Source organism: Canis lupus, chromosome 24, assembly GCF_003254725.2.
Source record: "Canis lupus dingo isolate Sandy chromosome 24, ASM325472v2, whole genome shotgun sequence".
Lineage (NCBI taxonomy): Eukaryota > Metazoa > Chordata > Mammalia > Carnivora > Canidae > Canis > Canis lupus.
In genome coordinates, this window is record NC_064266.1 from 24990334 (window position 1) to 25009096 (window position 18763).

Here is an 18763-nt window from a genome sequence, read left to right on the forward strand (position 1 = left end):
ACTGAGGCACAGACAGATAAGTGACTTTCCCACGGGCAGATGTCTAATAAATGGCAAAACCTGGTGTTTGAGTTCAGGCCTGCCTAGCTCCAAAGCCTGTGCTAGGAGCCAATACCATCATCTGTGTCCCCCAGAGAGGAAATACACCTGTGGAGGTGTGGCTGTGATGTAGTCAACAGTACAAATTGCCACTGGTGAGGGACAGGAAAGGTACACCTGATGCTCAGAGGGAGAGTTCAGGGGAAGGGGAGCAGCCTGGGCATGGCAGTCAAAATGTGCTTCCTGGAAGAGGGGACATTTTACCTAGGCCTTGAGGGGTTGGATGTGGCTGGGAAGTCTCTCCGGGAGGAGGGAGCTGCCAGAGGAGAGGCATGGATGGGAGAAGCAGGAGCAGTTCAGTTTGACCAGAGCTAGAGCGAGGGGAGGAGGGTGGCCAGCTGTCTTTCAGGCTTCAGAGAGGGAGCCCTCCCCCTTCCATACTCTTCTTTTCAGAGACATGAAGAGGTTTGATTATCTCCAGCTGTGCACAGGAGCTCAGTACCTTTACCTTCTCTCCTACTTGGGCACTAACAGGTGTTCATCCTTTGTTCACTCCCTCCTGGTGGCAGAGGGTGGGGAAGGTGCCCACTGTACTCCACTGCCCAGGGCTCAGCCTCTCCTCCAAACAGCACAGAGCTCAAGGAAGCAGGATGGCTTCTATCAGCCTCAGCAGATGGTGGGATTGCCCATCTCATCCCCAGGCAGCAGGCTAGAGCCCGCACCTCCAACCTACAGAGCAGCCCCGTTCCTCCTGCCCATGCTCAGCTAGTCTCCTCCCCCTTGGCAGAAAGCAGGTAGTGCCCAGTGCCCTCAGAGCCTGGGCTCTGTCCTGGAAGTGCCCTCAGATTTTTCTTCAAGCAACTAACAACTGGGGAAAGAGTGTGTTGTTGGCTCTGGGAGCCTCCTTGGTTTCAAAGGTTGGAAGAATGGCAGTCACATTTATCCAGCTGGACTCTGTGCATCACCCTCGTTACACATGAGGAAGCTGAGGTTCGGTGAAAGTGCAGTTGTCACATGAAGGTGTCTCTGCCATTGTCTCCTGTAGGAGGGGAGAAAGTGTGGGAGACTCAGCAGGAGAACAGCCTCCTCCCCCCATCCCTCCTGCCTCCCCATTGCTTACTCTGCCTACCCTAGAGGCTCCCCAGCCTCCATCCCATCCCGTGTGGATACAGATCCTTCCCCTGTGGCTTGCTGCCTGAGAGCTAGAGGGGTTGTCTCTGGGGGGCCCAGGCTTCGCAAGTATTGTCCAGACAAGACCCAGATGTCCAGCATTCCTTCTGTGACCCTTGTTTTCTCTGGGATCTCTGGATTTTTCCAACCCTTCTTGGAGGGCTTCCAGCATTTCTATGGAGGGAAAAGAGGTAGGGAAGGGCAGAGGAGTTCTTTCATTGGAGGGTTTTTCATCCTCCCAGCCCTTACCACCTGGCTCACCCTGGACTAGAATCAAAGTCCCTTATATTTTTCCTACAAAGGGCTTTTCATCTCATCAGATTATTTCCCCCGTAATCCTGAGAGGTAAGGTATCAAAGGTATAATTATCCCTTTTGTGGGAGGGTTAGTGGAGGCTCAGAGAAGTTAAGTGACTTCTCCAAGGCCACACAACTAATGAGAGGCAGAGTGGGGCTAGAAGAGAGAAGCCAATGTCTGGGAATCCTGATCTCTCATTGCCCGGTGCCGATGGCTGTTAGGACAGCTGCTGACACTCCATCTTTGGTTCAGCCTGGTATGTGGGGGTTATGACTCCAGTTCAAGCCTTCCAAGCTTCCTAAGGCCTGTGGAATAAAGTTCTACTCATCAGTTCTGGATCTGAGAGCTCACCAACCAGTCTTAACCTACTGCTCTGGCCAGTCTTGGCTGACCTAACAGGCTGGCCTTTTTCTTCCCACAAGGTGGATGAGATTTGCCATTTGTTGGGGAGGACCCCCCACTCTGTGGGATGTTGGAAGCATGTGTTTCAGCCTGCTGCTCAGGGAGGGGATGGGGAAACTGAGGCCAGGGTCAGCACAATGGTTGCATTCAGGACAGCTAGTGAGGGAAGTGGGGGTAAGGGGAAAAGCTTGGACTGGGTGGATGTGTTGGGCCCCTTTCCCAGCAAACCCACAACTTTGTTTCACCAAGTGAAACACAGCATCCACTAAATGTTTACTTACTGCTCTATTTCTGCCCCCAGAGAAATTTGTGCTAGGGGTGCCCTGGGCTTTCCTAGAAAAGTGCTGTCTGGCCCAAACCAAGGAGAGCCCTGGGTTCCTAAGGAACACTGGGGGCTGCAGCTCAGTACTTGGTAAGAATAACTGGGATTCTGCAATTGGATAGTGGTGATAGCTGCACAACTCTGTGAATAGAGTTGGGGGGTGGCAGGGAGCAGAGGCTCTGAGACTGGCCTCATGGGCCTCACAGGAGCCGTGTTGGCCTCTAGAACTTGTTGCTGACCAAGGTTAGTTTCTCATTTTGTGCCTGGGGAAACGAAGACTCAGACTAGGACAGCACTTGGTGTAGGGATAGCATTTTAAAATTAGAGTAGCAGGGGCACCTGGGTGGCTCAGTGGCTGAGCGTCTGCCTTTGGCTCAGGTCGTGATCCCGGGGTCCTGGGATCGAGTCCCGCATCGGGCTCCCCGCAGGGAGCCTGCTTCTCCCTCTGCCTGTGTCTCTGCCTCTCTCTCTGTGTCTCTCATGAATAAATAAATAAAATCTTAAACAAACAAAACTAGAATATCATATGCTGCTTTCATCCTATGTGTGTTCCTGAGAAGGTCTCAGGAAAGATCTGAACAAATGACCCGGGCACATCCCTTTCTCAGTTTCCCTGTCAGGATCCTTTCTCTACAGTCCTTTGTATTTTTGGTATTCGGTAGCCAATGAGTTAAGTCGTGTGGTTGCCAAGTTTTCCTGGGGGCTCATTTGCCTCATTTGTCAAACAGAGACAACAAAATTAGCCGGTCCTATCTACCTTCAGGGTTACTGCTACAAAGGTCAGTGACGTGACCACATCCCTTCGGGGCCATGGCAGGCTTTGGCAGATGGGGCGTCGCTTTTACAAGGGTGACGTGCTCTCACACAGGCAGTGGAATGGGATGAAGCCGAAAGGAGCTCGAGCTCCAGACTCAGACACACTTGAGGGCAGACCCCCGCGCTGCCACCTCCTGTGTGAATTCGAATGATATGCTTCATTTCTCTAGGCTTCAGTCTTATCATCTGTAAAATGGAAACAGCAATGGTGCTTGCTTAGGAGGTCACGGAACTCAGACGAGAGCATGCAGGCCATGTGGATAGCACCAAGCCTGGCACACAGTTGAGTGCTTCATAGCTGGTGGGTGTTACTGTGTCCTTGATAACTATAGTGATGCTGGTAGTTGCCATTTAGAGATTGGGATTCTGTGGGGCCAGGGAGGCTGGTGATGGCAGTGTTATTGTTACTAATAATCTATTGTTTTGGCACTTTACAGTTTACAAAGCACGTTCACATCCACCACTTGTATGTAGCCTTCAGAGCACTTCTGAGTGGAGGCAGGAAGGCAGTGGCCATCTTCGTTTGACAAACGCAGTCGTGGGTCTTACAGAGCAAGTGGCTTGCCACAACTTCAGCTTGGCTCTCCAGGGAGCCCAGCTCCTGGCCAGAGGTGTAGGGAGTTCAGCCTTTGGGCCTGGCAGCCCTGACAGGGAAGTGGAGTGGGGGGGTGGTGGTGGCAATTATTACTCACCCTGATGGTTGTGCCAGAACTTTTGTAGAATGGGTGACTGATGGAATAAATGACAGAGGGACAGGCTCAGGGGCCTTGTCAAGTCACAGAAACATACATACACAGGCCTTGAGGTGCCGTGGTGTGAGTGGTGTACAACTTGTTTCTCACCTTTGGGCCTAGGATTTCTAGAGCTCTGTGCCAACAGCGTCCCTGCCTTTTCTGTATGGCCTGTCTGCATCCTGAGCCCTGAAAAGCCAGATTCATCCTTTCTCTCGACCATGTCCTGCTCCCCCCACCCCCACCCCGGTGCTTGGGCCTCAAGGTAGGTGATACCTCCAATCATCCCTCCAATGAGTCTTGATTTAATCACCTAGTTGTCACTGAGTTCCTGCCAGACCCTGCACGTGCCAGGGTGCAGAGGTGAGCACAGCAGACAAACGCATGTTCGGTGTTGAACAGCAGACTTCTTACCAGTCTCTGGCAGCTCCTAAGGGGTGGTGAGCATGTGGGGTGCATGATTTTGAATTTGGAAAAACGCCTCTGCTGTGGGAGGTGGCCTGGGCTGGGAGTCGGTTCTAGTTAGTGGTTCCTCCTCTGCTGTGCCTTGCTGTGTGACCTTAGAGCTGTCCCTGCCTCTCTCTGGGACTTTTCCTCCCTAGCTACCAAAGGAGGGGATTAGTTGAGATTTGAGAATAGTCTCTGACATTTTGGAGCACCTGCCTGGCTCATGTGTCCCATGCTCACAGGAGCCTAGGCTGATGCCAGGATCGCTTTCTGCCCTAGCGTTGGTTCCTGGATCTTGCAGGCCTCAGGAATGGTTTCTGAATGGGTCTCTGAGCACCTGGAAAAAGTTGGTAGCATCATCAGCTCCCACTCAGTTTGACCTGAGAATTTGCTCATTGTCCTGTGGGCCTAGCCTCCCCAGCAAGGCAGCCCCTGACACAGAGGCCAGCCCTGACTAGTAGGGGCTGGGCACGCTGTTGGGTGTGCACTCTTAGGCTTTCCTTTGGGCAGAAGGAAGTGTGAGATGGGGTGGAGATGGGGTGAGAGAAAACCTCAAAGTCTCCTGAAACCACGGAGCTGACCTAGCACCTCCACAGGAAGGCTGGTGAAACTAAAGCCCGAGAAAGACAGGTTTTCCTGGGTCTACACTGGGCATCACAGAACTATGTGAGAACACAGCTCTCCTGATCCCCAATCCCCATGGTCGCATCCTGGACTCAGCTAGATTTGGGTCATTGCCTTTGGGGAGGACAAAGGGTAGAGCCTGTGTGTACCTGGCAAGTCATAGGGTGGCAGGACTCCATCTTGGTAGCTGCGATATCACTTTTATCACATTTCCCTGCCTCCTGCTGTGTTTCTCAGATAAATTCCAGGACCTCTTCCCTGGTGGCACTGACAACTGACATGTTGAGTTTCCAGAGGAGGAAGGGAAACAGAGGGCAGTCCTCGTGCCTGTTGGGGATAGGAGGCCTGGTGAGTCCTGGCTGTGCCTGATGCTAGGTGACAGAGTGCTTCAGCTGTGAGCACCCATCCTGGCCCTGGAGCAGTGCCCGTGTGGCCCAGCTGGCAGACTGAGGAGGAGTCTGTCCTCATCCTCCCTGCCCCCCCCCATCTTGGTGTCTGTAGCCTACCCACCCAAAGCCCTGAAGCTCTGGGCTCTGCCACTTGGCCCTGGCATGGGGACTGGTTTGGCAGGTTTTGCCACACCCATGAGCTGTGGGAAATGTGGGAGCTCGGGCAGGGCACAAGCCAGAGGAGGCTGAGCTGCCCTGTTCTTGACCCCCCACTGTCCCCTCTGTCCTCTTTCCCACCTTTCTCAGGGACACGCATGAGCAGCTGGAAAGCAGAAGCTTGGAACTCCTCCTCAGCATGTGACCATGGGCCAATCCCTTACTGGACCTCAGTGTCTCCATCTGTACAATGGGGCTTTGGGCTCTTCAATCCTCATGTAGCCACATACTATGATTCCCTTTAAAGCTCTGCTCTACCGTTTTGTCTCCATCCCTGGGCAAGTTAGAGTACACCCGACTCCTCAGGTTCTGAACGGGTAAGATGAGGGCCATGACCCTTGCTTGCTTCCTGGGAGTGGTGATGGGATGAGCTAACATCCTCACAAGTATCCAGGCTCCATTAGAAGGGCTTTCTGGTCTGCGCTTGTCTGGCTTAAGCAGAAAGAGAGGTACCTAGAGGTGGAGCTGGTTCAAGCCCCCTTCCCCTTATTCTGAGCCTGGAATTGCCTGAGAACCAGGCTTTCTGAGCGGCTCCATGATAAGGTGGGGAGAACAAGAACTCAGGGCGAAGCCTCAGCATTTGCTGCCTCTGCTTCCTCCTGACCTTCAGATCAACTTAGGGTCTGGTTCAGGGGGAAAGAGCAGGCCCTCTGCCTTCCACCACCACAGCCCCACTGTATGACACCAGGCAAATTCATCTTGCTGGACTGCATCTGACAGTAAAAAGTATCTAGATCATATGTCCTCAGAAAATTCAAATTCTGACAATGTATATAGATCAGAAGAAGGAATAGAAGCTAAAGAGGACATTTCCAGCCTGGGATAGGGTGGAGAGAGAAGGAAAGGGAATTCACATTTATTGAACCAGCACAATGCCAGTTACTTTGCATAAGTTACATACATTATTTATATTCCCCAGTCTCCTTTCCAAGTGGCAGCCAAAGTGATGTTTGTAAAACACAAATCAGACCTTGTCACTCAGTGTCTTTCCCCTGCTCTTAGAATAAACTCAGCTCCTTACCATGGCCTGCAGGGCCCTGAATAAGCTGGTCCCTGCCTCCCCCTCTAGTCATGTAGGTCCCCACTGCTCATTTAGTTCAGCTGCAGGAGTCTTCTCTCTGTTTAACAAATTCTTCCCTACCTCAGGACCTTTATACCTGCTTTTCCTTCTGCTTAGAATTCTCTTTCCATGGCTCTTGGCAGCCTTAGGTCCTTCTCCTTTACAAGTCAGCTTTCTTAGACACCTCTCTTCCCTGCCCCCCTGTACTACTCTCTGCCTTTGCCTCTTGGCTCCTCCTTACACTGAGCACAATTTGTAACCATTTGTCTTTTATTTTCAATGTCATGTTCACTCTTAACTCTGCATTATATAGCACATAGTAGATATTCAGGAAGGATTTGTTGGATGAGTGAATGAATGAGTTGTAGAGACACAAGAGTGCTAGTTGAGCACCTGGCTTACTGCATGGCCCTTAGTAGGTGCTCAATAAATAGCAGGCTTTAGTATGAACCAACATGCTGAATGAAGGTGAATACCCCCCAGTGTGTTGTGGCTAGAGCACATATGCATGTGGGCAAGGTTGAGAAGATGAACTGGTACCAGGTCCTGGCGGTCCCTGATGCTAGGCCGAGTTTAGACTTCCTAAAAGACGTTGCAGGGAGTCCTTGCTGGGTCATTAAGTGTAACTAGAGAGCTATACTTCTGCCGTGTGAGCTCAGACACTGGGTGTGCTTGCAGAGCTCATGCTGTGTGGTGGTGGCAGGGAGTGCTGGGTTGGGGGCATACTCAGGGACTAGGCTGGGGCCTCTCTGGAAGCACTCTCTGAGGCAAACTATTCCCAAAGGCCCATATGGAAGCAGAAGCAGTGCTGTTGGGAACATGCTGTGGTTTTTGATTCAACATTGCTCATCATTGTACTGTCCCTGGGGCGGGGGGGTGACTGGGGTGTCAGATGCTTGGATTTCTATCCTGGCTCCTCTTTTTATCAACCATGTGACTTCTTCCTTGCCCATCCACACATCTCATTTTGTTTCTCCAGATGTAAACAGGCTGCATTCAGAGCCCACCTCCTAAGGCCTTAGGGACAGAAATGAAGTAGTGAATGCATAGGGCTTAGCACGTACTGAGCACTCAGTAAAGAGAGAGGTTATCTTCAGTCTGCAGTGGGGGCTTCAGAAAGGGTATTTGAGGTAGCAGGAATCACCAGCGCACAGAAAAAGGTGCAGAGACATGAAATAGGAGGGTGCCCCGGAGGGCCTGGAATTCACTGTCCCTGTTGGGATGTCAGGAGAGGAAAGTGGAGCTGAGGCGGGCCCCGCCCCTGAGCATTTGTATATTGGGCCAGGAGCTGGAATTTTATCTGGGGGACCATGAGAGCCACTGCAGGGTGTCAGGTTGGGAATGAAGTGATCTGATTTCTGGCAGTGGGAGGAGGGGTTGAAGGGGCAAGGCCGGAGGCCGGAGACCAGTGGACGGGCTGTGGCAGGCACTGAGAAACTCGGGCAAGTAGCCCTGGAGACAAGGGGCCGGACCAGGGGACAGGGCCTGATGGAGGTGGGGGTGGGAGGTGAGGGAAGGCTGCCCCGTCCTGGATGGCTGCAGGGTTTCTCCATAGGGTGACTGAGGGATTACAGAGCTGAAAGCATGGCGAACGTATGTGTTTTTTTTTTGTTTTTTTTTTTTTTTCTGTGTGGGTTTTGATGTCAATACTTAGACTTTTTTGGACTTGTGAAACTTCCTGAGAAATTTCTTTTTTCCTTCTGACTCTGTATGGGAAATGTTTCTGAAATCTCTGAGTGAGTGACCCCTCCCTTAGTGACAAGAGAGCTTGCTCAAACACTGTATACACTTCCTCCCTGTGGGGCTAGGGCCTGGGTGAGGGATGGGGCGGCTGGGCCTGTAGGTGACCAAGGCTGGGGATATTTGGAAGCTCTTTTCCAGGGCTCATCACTTTTCCTGTGATTTTCTTCATTTTCCTCAAAGTAGGTGGAAAGAGACAATTCCAGTTAGTGGGACAGGTTGTGTATTCCAGGTCCCTTGACCAGGGCTAGGTGACCTTTCAAAAGGTAAGCTCCGACTTGTTCCCTCTCCCCATTATTTTTTTTGGTGAGTGAGGACTGGGGGCTGTCGTTCCAGAGAACTATAGGTCTTAGGTCTTGCACTTTATAGATGGGGAAATTGAGACCCAGGAGAAGGCAGAGGAGACCTGCTTGGGTCCAGTTGTGAATTAATGTCAGAGCTGGGCCTGGGCCAGGTGCCTGCTCCAGGCTGTTCTGTGGCTTTGCAGCTGGCACTGCCTCTTAGAGGAGAGTGTGGGCCATGAACTGACGCACATGCACATAGGCACCCCCTGTCCCAGCTCGGAGGCACACACCTGGTGGCAGTAGAAAGGTAGAAAGTCACGACTGGGCAAGACTCAACTACCGTCTGAAGTCCCCAACTCAGAAGCCTATCCGTCTCCACCCTTCCAATCTGAGCTGGGCCTAGAGACGCCACTGGAGGTTGGGGGTAAGAACAGAACAGTTGGGTTGACTCCTTCCTTAATGAGAAAAGGAGAGGGGAACCTTATCTGGATGGGGTGGAAGGCAGTCCACATCCCTACTCCAGCTGATAGCTGTGTTGAGAGGCCTTTGTCTGCGTTGCCATGGGAACCAAAGTTTCTGCCTCCTTCCAGGGCTGTGATTGGTTCCTGGTTGGAGCTTCAGCTTTGGTGAATGGAAGGGCCTTCCTCCTGCCTCCACTTTCATGGGGTGAGAAACCAGAGCAAGCTGGGGTTCCCATGGAAGCACCACATAGGTTTCTGTGCTCTGCTCGCTCAGCTGTAGAGGTGGTGGGTCCTCTTGTTCATTCGCTCATTCATGTATCCCAGGGAGCGTCTGCTCCAGGCTCTTCATTCTTTAGGTCCTAGAAAGCTAAGGCAAGAGTCAGAAGATCTGCATCTGAATCCTAGCACGCCACAGACTCACTCTTGGCCTTAGATGGGCCCCTTCCCCTCCCTGGGCCTCTGTTTCCCTACCTGTAAAAACAAAGGCATTGGGCTGAACCTCTGGTCCTTCCCATTCTGAATTCTCTGACCACGCAGCCCACAAACTCTTCTTTTTGACCTTTTGTCCTCCCATCTAGCCCCTGACGATGCCGCCTCTTGTGGGTGCTCATATTAGACACGTGTCAGAATAAGGGAGTTGCAAATAGCTCTTCACATTGTTGTGTTTTGTTTGTTTTCCTTCCTAGGAACTTTGTGTTCTCTCAACCTTCTCCTTAGAGGTCCCAAATCCTTCAGCGCCTCCTGTGTTGCTCCTTCCACCTGGACTCAGGCTCAGGGTAATAGGTTAGGGATAGCCAGTGATGGATACCCCATCTCTTCTCAGGGAGCGGCTGGGCAGTGTGCAGAACAGGGCAGGCTGGGTGGGCAGGGCCATCGGGAGAGCCCTGGAGCTCAGTAGTCCTGGGTTCTGGGCCTGCCTCAGCCACGTGTTGGCTATGTGACCTTGGCAGGGCTGCCCAGCTTCAGTTTTGGCATCTGTGGCACATGAATCATAATGACACCTCAGGGAGTTGTTACAGACATTGAACAAAATCACATGTCTGCCATACAGGACGCACCAAGACCCCTTCCCCTGTTTCTCCCTTGAAAATGGCAGGGAGCCGGGGCAGGTCAGGATTGGAGGGCTTGAAGTGGCAGGACCTGTGGTGCCACATGGCAGACCACAGAAGCTGCTCATTCCTGGCAGTGCCAAAAAGCAGGAAGAAAAAAGTGTTGCCTGGGGCGGGTGATGTCTGAGTGGGGGAGGCCATGTGTCAGAGCTAATGTTTGAATAACACTTTTAAGATCCTCCAGGGACCTCAAATGAGGATTTTTCAGATGAGCTGAAATCAGAGCAAAGTAAAGAGGCTGAGCTCACTAGCAGGAAAGGGGGTGGCCTAATTGATACTGGCCTTGTCTTGGCCCAGCCATGCTCATTACCACAGGCTGCCTGGGAGGATGGCCCATACATTTGGGCTGTGGGCAGAAGGCAGGGATGCCAGTTGCCTTAGAATGGGGGTGTAATGGGGGACATCTGGTAGTGACTCAGCCCTCCTCCTTGTTGGCTCACTAGATTGAGGGTCAGAGGTGGCTTCTTAGGTCATTGGCCCTCAGATCCTGGTTTAGCTGTTAGCTCTGTAACCCAGCCTCCCTCCACCTCTGGGCTCTAGAAGCAGCAACCCAGACTTGGCCACTGCCTGCCATGCATGTGGAGGGAGGCAGGGATGGCACAGTGAAGCCAGATGTGAATTGCTGGGGGACCTTCCCTTCTGTGCTCTGGTTGACCTGAGGTCCATGATGAAGTAGGTGGAGAGAGGGAGGAATGGGGTTTTCAAGAGAAGGAAGCAAGCTGGTGGGGTATGTGTGGGGGTGGGAAGATGTGTGAACAGGTATGTGACTCAGGTATGCTTCTGTGTCTGCTTATATCCAGGAAGCAACAGATGAGTCAGAGAAGCTGAGGAAGGTCCCAAGGAGCAAATATGTATATGTGTGATGTGTGTGTGTGTGTGTGTGTGTGTGAGAGAGAGAGAGAGAGAGAGAGAGAGAGATGTGGGTTCCTGTAGAAACACTGTTGGTAGAATTGGTGAGTGGTTACGGATCAGGAAAATCCTGACCAGATTCTTCTATGTGAGGCCTCCTCTGCTCTGCTTGGCTAGGATGGGAGTGGATGGCCATGGGTTTGGCACACCATTGCTTCTCTTGGTGCTTGATTTGCTTTGGAAATGCTGCCCCTGAGGACGCTGGTCATGGTAGGAGCACTCAGAGACACCTCAGTGAGGAGCGTAGGGGGATCAGTGACAAGAGCCTTCTTGGCTCCTGGCTTGTGTTGTGAATGCAGTTGGGGGCAGGGAGGCCAGCATTGGGCATCGGCGCCTCCCAGGCCATGCTGACCCCAGGAATCCCCTCTCCTTCACTTTCTTCCATCTCCACAACACCACACCCTTCTTTCAAGCTTTGCCACTGTCTATCTGGCCAGCTCTTGTTCTCCTGTCCTCCCTTTTTCTCCTCAGTGTCTCAGGTGTGGGTTCCTCAGGGCTTCATCATGATTACTGTTTTCTTTTCTTTTTTTAAAAAGATTTTAAAAATTTATTTATTCATGAGAGACACAGAGAGAGAAGCAGAGACACAGGCAGAAGGAGAAGCAGAATCCCTGTGGGGAGCCTGATGTGGGACTCGATCCCAGGACCCCAGGATCATGACCTGAGCCAAAGGCAGCACTCAACCACTGAGCCACCCAGGTGCCCCTACTATTGTTTTGTTTTTTTTTTAAATAAGACTTTCTTTTTTAAATAATGAAAGTAACAACACGGAGATGTTTAAAAACAAGAAGAGGGAAAAAATGATGCCTTAGTATGGTCGGGAGTCTGGTGTGTTTCCTTCCTACTTTTTCCCTTTGCCCTTTTCTTAGGTAGCCATAGTCCTCCCTGGGGCATCTTTGGGGCTGTTCTGCAAGTTTCACATAGTGGTATATGCAAAGCAGCCTTCTGTGTCATTCCAGAGAGTTCCATCAGATACAAAATCAATTCACCCTTTTTCCTGTTACCGGTCATTCAGATTGTTTCCAGTCTTTGCTCTTATGAATCACACACTGCAATGAGCATTGCATGAAGTGCTTGTTCTGTATTTTAGATGATGCCTGTTAGGGTGGGATGCCAGGGAGGGAATCCAAGATCAAGTGCTGTGGATACCATGTAGGCTCTCAGTAAATCTTGCCCAGCTGCTGGGCCACTTTAAAGCCCAACTTCCAGATTGGAAAGGCAGGCTGGCTTTGACCCCCTCAGGTCTGTAGAAGCTGTTCCTTGTGTGGAGGGGCTGCTCCAGACCATCCTCTGTCTACCCTTGTTCACACTAAGAGGGAGCCAGGGTAGGGCTGTGGAGTGAGACAGCCTAGGTTCAAACCAGGCTCCCCTCTGCAGCTGCTTGAGTCCATCTCCTCAGCCATAAAATGGGCATGATGAGAGTGACTATCTCACAAGGTGTGATGACAATGGTGAGGTTCAGAAAGAGGAAGCCACCTAGTGACTTGGGCCAAGCTGAGGCCAGAACCCAGGCTTGCCAGCCTACCCCTGGGGATGATCTGGTTTATGGAGGCCGATGTCTCTATGTTGGAGAATGTGTTAGAGGGGCCGAGCCCCTGGAGTGGAGCTGTAAGGTGGGACCTTACCCTTTCCTTCCAGAACTATTTCCCTTTATCTCCTCTTCTGGGGTGCTGTTTCCCCAAAGATATTTCTCTGGGTAAGAGTTTGGGGCCCCTGTACAAGCCTAATCTCTAGAGGTGCATTCAGGGTACATGTTGGCCCCAAGAATGCTCCTGGCTGGCCCTTGGGGAGAGAGTTTCATCAAGGGCTTCAATCCTGGAGGCAAAGGTGGGCTCCAAGTGTCACTCCTTAGGTGGCTATATTAGTTTGTTTCCTACTGCTGTTGTAACAAATTGACACATGCTTAGTGTCTTAAAATAACCCAGATTTATTACTTTATAGTCTTGGAGGTCAGAAGTCTGGATTGAGCTTCATGGGGCTAAAGTCAAGGTGTTGACGGCTACACTCCTTCTGGAGGCTCTAGGGCAGACCATGTACCTGGACCTTTCCCACTTCTAGAGGCCACACATTCCTTGGCTCATGGTTCCATCCAGCAATGCATTACTCCAAACTCTGGTTCCATCATCACACCTCCTTCTATAACATTTAGTCCCCTGCTTCCCTCTTTCACTTATAAGGACCTTATGATTGATATAATTGGGACCACTTGGATAATTCAGGATAATATAAATTCAAATTCTTAACCTAATCACATGTGCAAAGTCCCTTCTGCCAGTCAAGGTAACATACAGATTCTAGGGATTAGAACATGGACCTCGTTGGGGGGCCATTATTCTGTCTATCACAGTGACCAATGAATACCAGGAGTCTCTCTGGATTGGTGGACCCCCACTTACTGTTGGAACTGGACCACCAGCCTCTATGATGGAGGAAGAGCCAGGGGAACCCAGGCCTAATTATGCTGTGGTTAGAGAGAGGCATAAGAGACCATATCACCAGATCCTCTGTGATGGAGGGCTCTGAGGGAAGGCAGCCTACCCTGTGATGCTGTGACAGAAGTGTTCCATGAGGCAAACATGGAATGTAGCCCCTGCCTTCAGGGCTAGGATTGGTGAGGAACTACCACAGGAAGCCAAGTAGCCCTGTTCATCTGTCGCCATCACTGCTGTGTGTATATGTGTTTGTGTGTATGTTCACTCATCTGTGCCTCTGCAGCAATACTCATGGGAAGGGCCAAGGAACAACTCTTCAAAAAGGCCCTTTCTTTTCTGGTTCTCAGCAAATTAATTACACAAGTGACTAATTTTATCCCTAATCCCATAATTACTTTATTATGTAGCTGATGAGAGGGCCCCGAGCTGTGCCTATGGTGCTACTTTGGCGGCTGGCCCAGCTGGCCTTGTCTGCCAGCATGGAGCTCCACCCTACTTCTGACCTGCGTCCACCATGATGGCAAGGTTGCTCAGTTCTGTGGTCTCTTCCCCCCAGATCCACACACAGGCACAGCTGCCTGGACAGTAAGAGCTCATGATAATAGAATTAAGTCAGTAAGGGACACCTGGGTGGCTGAGCAGTTAAGCGTCTGCCTTCGGCAGGGCATGATCCTGGAGTCCGGGATTGAGTCCCACATTGGGCCCCCTCCAAGGAGCCTGCTTCTCCCTCTGCCTAAGTCTCTGCCTCTCTCTTTCTGTCTCTCATGAATAAATAAATAAATAATCTTTAGAAAAATTTTAAGTCAGTAAGAGTCAAGAGATCTGGGTTCTAGTTTAACTCATTAACTTGCTCCATGACCTTGAGCAAGTCATTTCCCTCTGACTCTTAACTCTGTTGCCTGTAAAATGGGGCCCTTGCCAGTTTTAATACCCCATGATTGCATGAGAGAAGCTGAGAAAGCTTGAGCTTTGAGACTGAGGTACCTTTGGCTACCTGTTGGCGGCATGCTCTGATCTTGGCATTAGAGATAATAGTACCAGCAATAGACATTGTTTATTGAGTGCTTACAGCATAGAAAGCACTGTACCAGGTCCTTTATATTTTTCTCATTCTGTCCTCATGACTATGTGAGGCAGGCTTTACAGAAGGGGAAACTGAAACAGTGATTGGTAGAGTGGCTCACCCTCTGGGAAGTGCTATAACCTACCCTCTTAGCTGCCGATTTCTACCACGTTCTTTTTTTTTAATTTTTTTTATTTTTTTTATTTTTTTAAATTTATTTATGATAGTCACACAGAGAGAGAGAGAGAGAGGCAGAGACATAGGCAGAGGGAGAAGCAGGCTCCATGTACCGGGAGCCCGACGCAGGATTCGATCCGGGGTCTCCAGGATCACGCCCTGGGCCAAAGGCAGGCGCCAAACCGCTGCGCCACCCAGGGATCCCTACCATGTTCTATATAAACAAATGAAGGGCCATTCAACAGATGTGGTGGAGCTGGGATTTGAATGCAGTTTGCCTGTCCCCGGAGTTCTTGCCTTTCCCATAAGGCCAACCTCCCAGAGTTCGGCTTATAGGGACTATAAGTTAGGCAAGAGTGACTAAACCTCTTGAAAGTTGAATATGTAGACTTGTGTTCAACATGACAAAGTGTAGGAATGGCAAAATAAACCAGAATGACCAGGGAGTTAGATGGCCCAGTGTTGTGTTCTAGCTTTGCCCACTGGTTCACAGTGTGACCCCCAATAGATCCCCACTTATCTCCAGCCTTGGTGTTTGATCTGTGTGACGAGGGGTGGAATTAGAGGGTCTCTGAAGGCCTTCCTGGTGTTGCAGGTCACCTCATCCCAGAAGGTGCTGAGGGGCAGGGGTCAGCCCATGGTGGAGGCCAGTAGGTAGGTAACTTGGCAGCCCTGCTTGTTTCTATTATGGTCACTCCATGAGTATGGAGGCTACTTAGACCATGTCCCACTGAGCATCTGCAGAACAACTTACTTAGGCCATGGAGTTGAAACCAGAGCATGGAGGAGGTCATTTCCAGGATGTTCCTGCTGCTCCTGCAAGGTTACTGCCCTGCCTGAGGTCTTAGCACTCTCAGGGATCTGGGTCTGGCCTATGCCTTGCTCCAAAGACTGCACTCGACTCAGCCAGGGACAAGCAGTGGTGGCAAGTTGGCCTGTGGGGGCCTGTAGGGGAGTACCTAGAAGGCTAAGCATAATGAATAATAAAAGCTACTTTATGTTTTCACTGTGCACAATGCACTTTTCTCACAGTATGATATTCATTTAATTCTCTTAAAACTATATGATAAAGGTGCTATGTTCATTCCCACTCAACAGCTGAGGAAATGGACACCCAGAAGGTTAAGAAATTTTCTCCAGATCAAACAGCTAGTGAGGGATAGTGTGGATTTGGGATTCTGACTCTAGAGCGCATGGTCTTGGCCTTTTGTACTAATCTCCCAGGGGCTGAAGAAATAAGCAGGAGTTAGGAGTTAGCTGGTTTTTGAATCCCTACTGTCTGCTTACCATCTGTGTTTCCTGGGGCAAGTTACTTTATCTATCTGAATTTTCATTTCTTTCTCCATAAAATGGGGACATGAATACCTGCCAGTCAGGATGAATTTAAACATTACTAAGATGATGATGCGGGACAGTGTCTAGCATGGTGGTGGTCAGTAAAGTCCTTTCCCCATTTGCCCCCCTCTCTCCTTTCTACTTCCCTCAACATGCCTGAGCATCCTGCCACCCTGGAGTGCTCCCCACACATGGCTCGTACCTCAGGGCCTTTTCACATGCTGCTCTGCTGCTTTGCTGTCTCTACCTGTTATTCCTTTCTTCACTTCCTTCTGGGCTTCCATCCTTCCCTTTTTCCCCGATGATTCCAGGCAGCGGGGAGGAGTGGGGCCAGATTCTCTTATAGGCCTGTTCTTAGTGATTATGAGAACAGCCCCTGTTTGGGGGCAGAATTCAGGGTAGGAAGCAGGCCCTGAGCACCCTGGAAGTGCATGCCCTTGCTGGAAAGTCCTCCATTTGTGCTCCATGGCTTTGGAAGAGTGTGCATGTGGAGTGTGTTTCTCCTCTTTGGATCACCCCGTTTCTGCATACTTTTCCAGTTCTTCCTATCTCTTCAGCTTTGTCTCTTAGTCTCTTACTCTGTTTTTGGGTTTTATGCCTGGTACTTTCTTTTTTTAATTATTATTATTTTTTTACTGTGGTAAAATACACATAACATAAATTTATTATCTTAACTATTTTTAAGTGTACAGTTCAGCTGCATTGAGTACATTCATGTTGTTGGGCAACCATCACCACATCCATCTCCAGAACTTCTTCCTTGCAAAACTGAAACTCTGTACTCATTAAACAGCAACTCTCCAGCCCCTGGTAACCAGCACTTCACTTTCTGCCTCTGTGAATTTGACTACTGTATGCATCTCCTATAAATGGAATCAAACAGTATGTGTCTCTTTGTGTCTGGTTTATTTATTTAACTGAGCATAATGTCTCGAAGGTCCATCCACGTTCTTGCATGTGTCAGGATTTCCTTCCTTTTTCAGACTGAATAATATTCCATCATATGTGTATGACACATTTTGTTTATCCATTCATCTGTTGTTGGATTCTTGTGTTGCTTCTACTTCTTGGTGGTTGTGAATAACGCTGCTATGAGCACAGATGTACAAGTATCTCTTCAAGACCATGCTTGCAAATCTTTTGGGTATATCCCAGAATTGCTGGATCATGTGGTTAACGCTTTTTTTTTTTTTAAGATTGATTTATTTATTTGAAAGAGAGAGAGAGAGAGTGCATGCACGGAGTGGGGGGGGGAGGAAGAATTGAGAGAGAGAGAGGCAGAAGCAGAGGAAGAGAGAGAATCTCAAGCAAGCTCCATGCTCAGTGTGGGGCCCAAAATAGGGCTGGATCTCATGACCCTGAGATCATGACCTGAGCTGAAATCAAGAGTCAGATGCTTAACCCGCTGAGCCACCCAGGCGCCCCTGGTTAGCAGTTTTTTAAGCCACTATTTATTGTGTGCTTACACACTTGACCTGTATTGCCTTATTCAATCCTTATGTCTGCTCTGTATCGTAGTAGAATTGTCCTTCATTTGCAGCTGAGGAATGAAGGCTCAGAGAGGTGAAGACATCTCCCAGATAGGAAGCCTTGGAGCCGGATTCGGTGATGCCCTGCTGCCAGAGTCTGTACTGCCATTATGCTGTACTGCCTCCCAGTGGCCGCCCTCTCCCCACCTGTCACACTTCCTGCCTCTGTTGAGTAGTTTCTCTCATTCACACTCCCTTGGTCACTCTCCTGCCTTGTGTGTGTTTCACTCTCTCCGGAGACTTGATTAAAGGCCCTCTGACTGCTGGGGAGTTTTTTTGAGCTGGGGACCTGCAGAGAGAGGCCAGTACTTTGCTTTTTAATCATTGTTCTCTGGATTTACACTCACCTCTCTCCCAGCGGCCTTCGGGATCTCAGCCAGCATACAGCTCATGAACCCCCAGGAGACTGCCCAATGGGGTCAGCTCTGGGTGCAGGGGCACCACAGCCTCCAGAGAGGCAGCGAAGGAAGGCAGAGGGCCCAGCCCCCCAGACTGGGATTCTCCTGGCTCGCTGGTTTCCTAGCAACAATGCAGAGACAGAAAATTGTATAGAAAGATGGAGAAAGAGAGGCTTCTAAGTGGGTTCCAGTATGCTTGCCTTTTCCTGACCTTCAAAACTGTCAGAGCAAAATATTTCTAAGTTTGGATGATTTTACGGGTTTTCTAAGTTCAAGCCAGACTTAGAATTCACACGCTCATCAGTCATCTTTCTGTTGTCCTTTCTTCTTGATTTTAACTTTATTATGGAAAATTTCAAACAGGCAGAAAAGTGGGGAGAATAGTATAGTGAACCTCTATGAACCCATTGCTCAGTTTTGGTAATTATCAGTACATAGTCATAGCCCAACTATCAATGAACGTGGGAGGCAAAACTTCTTCATTCACAGTACCACCTCAGTAGACCATTAATAGTAGCTACGTGGTTTTAGACAAGTTACATCTCAGTTTCCTCATCTGTAGAATGGGACTACTAGGTCCTGCTTCTCAGAGATCGTTTAGAGCATCGAGTAAAGATAAAGTAGCTGCTTTGTTGCTAGTACTTTAATTATTGCTATTTTTTTTTTATAAAAAAAGGATTTTATTTATTTGAGAGAAAGAGCATGTGTGCGGGAAAGGGGCAGAGAGGGAGGGAGAAGGACAAGCAAACTACATGCTGAGCATAGAGTCCAATGTGGGGCTCACTCTCACCACTCTGAGATCAAGACCTGAGC

At 49.9% G+C, this 18763-nt stretch overlaps 1 protein-coding gene and 1 long non-coding RNA gene across 6 annotated transcripts in view; both read left to right on the top strand.

Annotated features, from left to right (window-relative positions):
* The window catches only part of EPB41L1 (erythrocyte membrane protein band 4.1 like 1), a 143547-nt gene that overhangs the window by 38655 nt on the left and 86129 nt on the right, over nt 1–18763 (top strand). The gene's annotated exons all lie outside the window — the stretch shown is intronic.
* LOC125753474 (uncharacterized) lies at nt 9152–17136 on the top strand. Of its 2 annotated transcripts, none has more exons than XR_007405406.1 (3): nt 9152–9280; nt 9685–9774; nt 16709–17136. It is a non-coding gene; the product is annotated as an uncharacterized LOC125753474 (long non-coding RNA). The 2 variants fall into 2 exon arrangements; XR_007405407.1 differs by having other exon boundaries at nt 9154–9203.